We start from the raw sequence: 6,377 nt of genomic DNA on the forward strand, positions 1-6,377 counted from the left end.
TCAGCTTTGTTGGTTTAATTTCAATGTCATATTCCAAAATGTTAGCTACCCATTTGCCTCTTTTGCCTTCTATTCCTTCTTGAGTTAGAATATCCTTGACTACAGTATTTGGCACATAGGCTATTACATGAGAGTATAAGATATAAAATCTGAAGTCCTTGATAGTTTTTACAAGGGCATAAGCCTGCTTTTCTATGATTTGATATTTTAAAGGTGCATCTCTAAGCGCTTTGCTGAAAAAAGCTATGGGATTTTCACATCCTTGGTCATCTTTCTGTAATAAAACAACAGCAATAGTATGTTCAGATGCAAAGGAAAAGATTATAAAGTCTCTGTCAAATTTTGGGCTTGTAAGGGCTGGTGTTTTGGTTAAGGCTATTTTGATTTCTTCAAAGGCTTGTTTGGCTTCTGTTGTCCATTTGACTTTGGAATCCTTCTTTAGCATGTTGTTCAACAATCTTATTAGTTCAGCCAAGTTGGGTATGAATCTTCTTAGAAAAATGATTTTCCCTAAGAAAGCTTGCAGTTCTTTGATATTTCTAGGGTGTGGAACTTGCAGAATGGCTTGTATTCTGTATGGGTCAATTCTGATGCCATCTTTTGAGATGATGTGGCCTAACAATTTTCCTTCTTCTAGGCCAAATAATGATTTCTTTGGGTTTAGTGATATACCATATTTTCTGCAGATTAAGAACACTTGTCTAAGATGATCTAGGTGTTCCTGGTCTGATTTGGAAAAGGCAGTGAGATCATCTAGGTATATGACCAGGAAGTCATGAATTTCTTTAGCGAATGCTATGTCCATGGCTCGTTGAAATGTTGCCCCTGCATTTTCAGTCCAAAAGGCATTTTTACATACTTGAAGGTTCCCCAAGGTGTTGTAAAAGCAGTTTTATCTTGATCATCAGGGTGAACTAAGATCTGATTAAACCTTGAAAATCCATCCAGTACTGAAATTCTAGAGGCTCCCACTACCCTTTGTAAAATTTGATCCATTTTGGGTAAGGGGTAGTGGTCTTTTAGAGAGACTTTGCTTAGATTTCTCAAATCGACACACAGTCTGATTTCTCCCGTTTTCTTCCTAGTGGGCACTAGATTTGAGATCCATTCCGAAAATCTAATGGGTGCAATTATCCCAGCATCATACATTCTCTTGACTTCTTTTTCAATGAGAGGAAGAAGTACATGATTTACCCTTCTAAGCTTTTGTTTTAAAGGTTTTTGATTTTCTTTTAGAGGTATGGTGTGCTGGATAACAAAAGTATCATAGGACTTAAGATCTTCATAACTCCATGCGAAGACATCCTGAAATTCTTTGAAGAGTTCAATATATTTAAGCTTTTGGTCAGGTGGCAAAGTTTTAGACAATTTTATCATCTTAAGATTCTGTTCAGTGCCTATATTACAGTCCTCAATTTCTGCGTTTAATGGCTGCATTTTTGGCTTTCTTGGAATATCATTAGAGTCAAAAATGTCCTCAAGAGGAGCTAATCCTGTAGGTAAACAATTGTCCTTCAACTCAATCACCTCAGCTTCACCTCCAACAATATCTTCAAATTCTATTTTTTCAAGCTCTTGCAACTCTTTGATAGTAAACTTTGTTGGATGTAATATCTGATTTGCCGTTTGAGCTGAAATGTGAGTTTCAATTTTGTCCAGTTGATAAAGTTCATGAGCAGTGCTTGTGTCTATGTTAGTGCTAGAAAATTCTTCTCTTAAAGTCAGGAAATTATTAATCTGAATGTCACTGTCAAATACTTGCCAGTTTTTGACATTGTTAGGCACAGTTGGTCTGTTTCTAATCTCAGCTGTAAAGTTATGATTCGTCTTAAATGGTAGTCTACATGTACTGGCAAAAGTTGCTAGACGGTGAGCATGTAGATTGTGGTTCCTTGGGATTTTAGTAAGCTGAGTTTCCAAAAAGGTGTTGAGTATTTTGATGGCTGCAACTCTATAAGACCTTAACTTGAGATCATTTGTAATAAAGTTTCCTTTCATTTGTTGAATAACCAAATCAGAGTCTCCCAAAATTGATAACCTGGATGCCCCTAGGCTTTTGACCAATTTGACTCCTAGTAGAAGGGCTTCATACTCAGCCATGTTATTTGTGCACCTAAAATTCGGCCTGTATGCATGTCCTTCTGCATGATCGTTTTGCACATTATGTATCCAAATTCCTGCCCCAGCTCCTAGCTTACTGATAGATCGATCAAACTCCAGATACCATAGGATTTCTTGATTACAACTAGCATTAGGAGTTTCAAAATTTTACTTAGTATGCAGATTTGGATTTTCAGTTTCATGTGGTTTCCCCTATGCGTCTGTATTATCATTGGTCATAGAAATTTCTTGAATCTGAACTTTGGATTTTTCATTCATGACTTTTTCTTGTGCTGATATTAACACCTTGTTATCAGTTGGCGGGCAGATTTTAGTATTGAATACGATGAAAGAGTCCATATCAGAGTGCATGGAATAAATGGGAAAATTTTGGGGCTTCTCTTGGCTGCTGACCACCTATTTCATCAAAGTTTCCCTATATAATCTTTTTGGCTGGCCAAAGACTCAGATGGTGGCTTAGGACATGTCAAGCTGTAAAGAGCCCTGAAGTTTGGCACCCCAGGATCTAGATAATAGCATTCCATATTTGGGTGGGATATCAGCCACTATCACATCCATTAGAATTGTCTTGGCAGGGTATTGTACCAATGATACACACAAATCTTTAATCAATCCTAGGCATCTAACTTGGCTAGAATCAAATGAGAACAGGTCTTTGTATGGCCGGGCTATGTCTAGTTCCAACTTTTCCATCACTGATTTGGGCATCAGATTGTGAGAAGCCCCAGAATAAAAAATTGCATTGTGAAGTACTTTGTCATGAATATTCAGACTCACATAAAAAGGAGGGACACCTCCATCAACTGATTTGCCATTTACTTCAGGGCCAAAAATTAGTTCCGGTTGGTCATCTAAGACATTCACTGCATCTTTGTGTTCTGAAATTTGGAGTGACCTGCTAATTTTTTCTCTATAAACATCATGTTTAGCCAATTTTGAGAGTGGAATGGCTACTTTTAATTTGCCTATTTCCGTTTCAAGATTAAACAGTTTTTCTATCTGAACTTTTGCATTTCGGGCAGCAAGATTTTCTTTTTCTGCTGTGTTTTCGATGCTTCTTTCTTTATTAGGAGTGTTGTTATGGATTCAATCTGCCTCAAAATCAATTTCAGGAGGTTCCTTTGCATTTTCTTTGGGAGGAAATGGAGTTGCAGATTGTTTATCATGTTCTTGATCATCTGTAATATCTTGAATAGTTGGGCTGTTTCAGTTGGGAATTGTCTTAGGAGGGATTTGTGTAGGAGAGTTCTTGTTTTTGGCTTTGGTAGGTTGTTTGGTTTCTTTATGCTTGTTGTCATCAGAGATATCTATTCTCCTACTTCTCAAGTTATATTGTTTATGGACTTCATATACAGCTGTGTCATATCCTGCCTTAAAATCAAAGGATTCTCCTGATTGAATTTGAAACTAACCCAAAGTATGGGCCTCTTGGTCTGCTCGGGTTAGGAAATTTGTTGTTCACTTTTGAGACCCATTAAGTTGATCTGAGGGTCTTCTGTGGGCTCATTAGAAGTTGAAGCTTCTGCATAGTTTTCTTGGAATGGGGGCCTAATGTTTTGGTCTGGGCCCGACTTTCCAGCATTGGGATTTTGATTTCTTCTAAAGTTTGGACTTCTTCCAGTGTTATTCGGTTGGCCATTCCAAGATGATTTCCTTTCAATAGTTTCTACTCTATCCCCAAGTCTGTCCATTCCCTTAATAATGGCATCTAACTTTTGTTCAAAGGTAGATGGTTCTTCTTTGAAAGTTGTTCTCCTTTCAGCTTTAGCCCGATTCTTCTTAGAAATCAAGTTGGCCTCCACACTAACAGCTATGTTTTGCATTTGTTCTAGGCTTTGAGGAGCCCTTTCCTTTAGTTGATAGGCCATGTCTGAGTCAAATCCATCAGGGAATTTGATCAAGTCCAAGTCTGGTGGAGGTCTAAGATTCTGAGGAATAACATTGTATACATTATTAAATCGGCTGCAATAATCTTGAACTGTTTCTTGTGGACCTCTTTTCAAGTTGTCATATTCTGATAAAATATGTAAGGGATCCTTTTTATTTTCCCATCTGTTCATGAAGGAGTGGTAAAGGGCTTCTAGGTCAGCAATAGTATTCATAGGGAGCGCTCTGAACCAAATTCTTACATCTCCTGTTAAGCTTTGGACAAAGACTTTCATTCTCACATCATCATCATCAATCTCATAGTTTTCAAAGTAATCCATCATTTTCTTGGTGTGTTGTTGAGTTGTATAAGTTCCAGTACCATCAAAATAGGTGATTTTGCTTTGATAATCCTGAGGCATAGCCCCTGGATTTGCAAGTAACTGCAGGGGAGCATATCGGTTTGCCATATTTGCAGAGATAAGTGGAACAACTGGAAGAGCATGGATAACAACGGAGATGAAAGGTTTGGATGGGGGAGTGGAAAAGATGTTTTGAAGTGATGATGGTGAACTAGAAGAAGCGGGAGCAATGGAAGAGAGGACCTATGATTTTCCAGCAGTAGGTTTAGCTTGGAATGAGCTCTGCTGAGGTGTGTCAAGGTTTAAATTAGCAGAATTTTCTTGATTTTCTCGACTTCTTAGGCTCTTTGGGATCAAATTAGGATTTTCAAAAATAGTTGGAGGATTTGGATCTGGATTTGATCTAGTGTAACAAGTTTTCTTCTTTGGAGCCAGCTTCTAGATATATTTTTTGGCTTTCCTTGGAATATTTTAAGAATACAAGTTTTGACAATATTTTGAAGGAAGCTTTTGAAATATAGGAGGCCTTGGGCTCTCCTCTAGGTATGTTTAATACAAGGAAACTGATCAAGTCTTTGAGACAGCTGTTTAAAGCCTAAAACTAGACTGGAGAGAGACTGAAGCAGCTTTTATTTACTCCTGTAATTACATAGCAAAAGTAGTTACAAAGGCTGCCTGGCTAACTTTAGGCTCCATCTGTAGCTTTAGAAACTAGACAACAGTAACAAACCATCGTTCAGGTCCCCAGTGGAGTCGCCAATGATGTTATCACTCAGGTTGTTTCCCCAAAACTTGTATAAAGGGGAATACGGCCGAGATAACCACAGACCAATCTTTTAAACACAGATTCTAGCCAATCTGCATCTAGAGAGGGCTCTCTATAAAGTTTAGCTTTGTTTTTAGATTATATTAGGCTAGTTATGAAGTGCAAGGGTTTGGTTTTGAGTTTTGGATGGTGGTGTTCTGTAGAATAGCGCTGCAAACTTGAAAACTTCAATCCATTGAGCTAATGGAGTCTAGGAGGTTGAACCGCTGGATGCGGTCTTTTTGACAGAAGGAGGCACTACAGAGCAGGGTAATCAGTCATGGAACAATTCATAAGCTGAATTAGATGGGATGGAGTCTGTGGTTGGAGGGCAGTTAAGAATCCTTCAACATGCAGACAGAAAGAAAGTGAATGATTATGACCAAGAAGCAATTAAGAATTTCTTAGCATTAAATCAATATGTAAGAACCAGGGAAATAGGAGCAGTTAAGAATTCCTATTTATGCTGATCCTGAAGAAAACATTAATAATAATAAAGATTGAACACAGAGTGTAAACAAACAAATTCTGGGCTATTCTTTTTCTCTATTATTAAGATCATGAAACATATATGATGTATATAAACACATAAACAGTAAAACACAGGTGAGGATAAACTTATTGATCCATAACATGACTCAAGAATTCTGTAGCAGGGCCCAGAGCATCAATTCCACATTCAGAGATCCACCAACAACGAATCCCAACATCTTCTGTATTGAAAAATCTTCTGAATTACAGCGCAGTCTCATAAATTATCACCAACCAACCCTGAATGCTCCATTTGGGGAGGTATTTATACAAAAAGTGTTTACAAAATATCTGAATGAGAAAATATCAAGCAATAACTTCATCCATCTACTTTACAGGACAAGTAAATGATGTTGGAAACAGGGAGAAATGAATGCAGAAGTAATTGCTGCTGTGTTGGCTGCTTCAGTTGGTCAGATATGTTGACTTTCACGCTCAGTGAGCCAGCTGGTAGCTGTCTTCTATTGATATCCCGTGCTATTGTCCTGGCTTTCTCGGCTGTATCTAGACTGTCTTTAATACGCTGTTGCCCCAGCCTGATTCCCGTCCTTCCTTGCTTTCCACTGCATGGTGCATAACACGAATTTTTCACTTCCCAAATATATAAGGAAATCAGAAATATATCTCCAGAATTTCTAACATGCTCTGCCACCACTAGTCTCCTGGAAATTGGTGTCTTTGCAATTTCCTTA

This window comes from Pinus tabuliformis, chromosome 7, assembly GCF_031772625.1.
Source record: "Pinus tabuliformis cultivar Carrire ecotype Pingquan chromosome 7, CPIR1, whole genome shotgun sequence".
NCBI classification, from domain to species: domain Eukaryota; kingdom Viridiplantae; phylum Streptophyta; class Pinopsida; order Pinales; family Pinaceae; genus Pinus; species Pinus tabuliformis.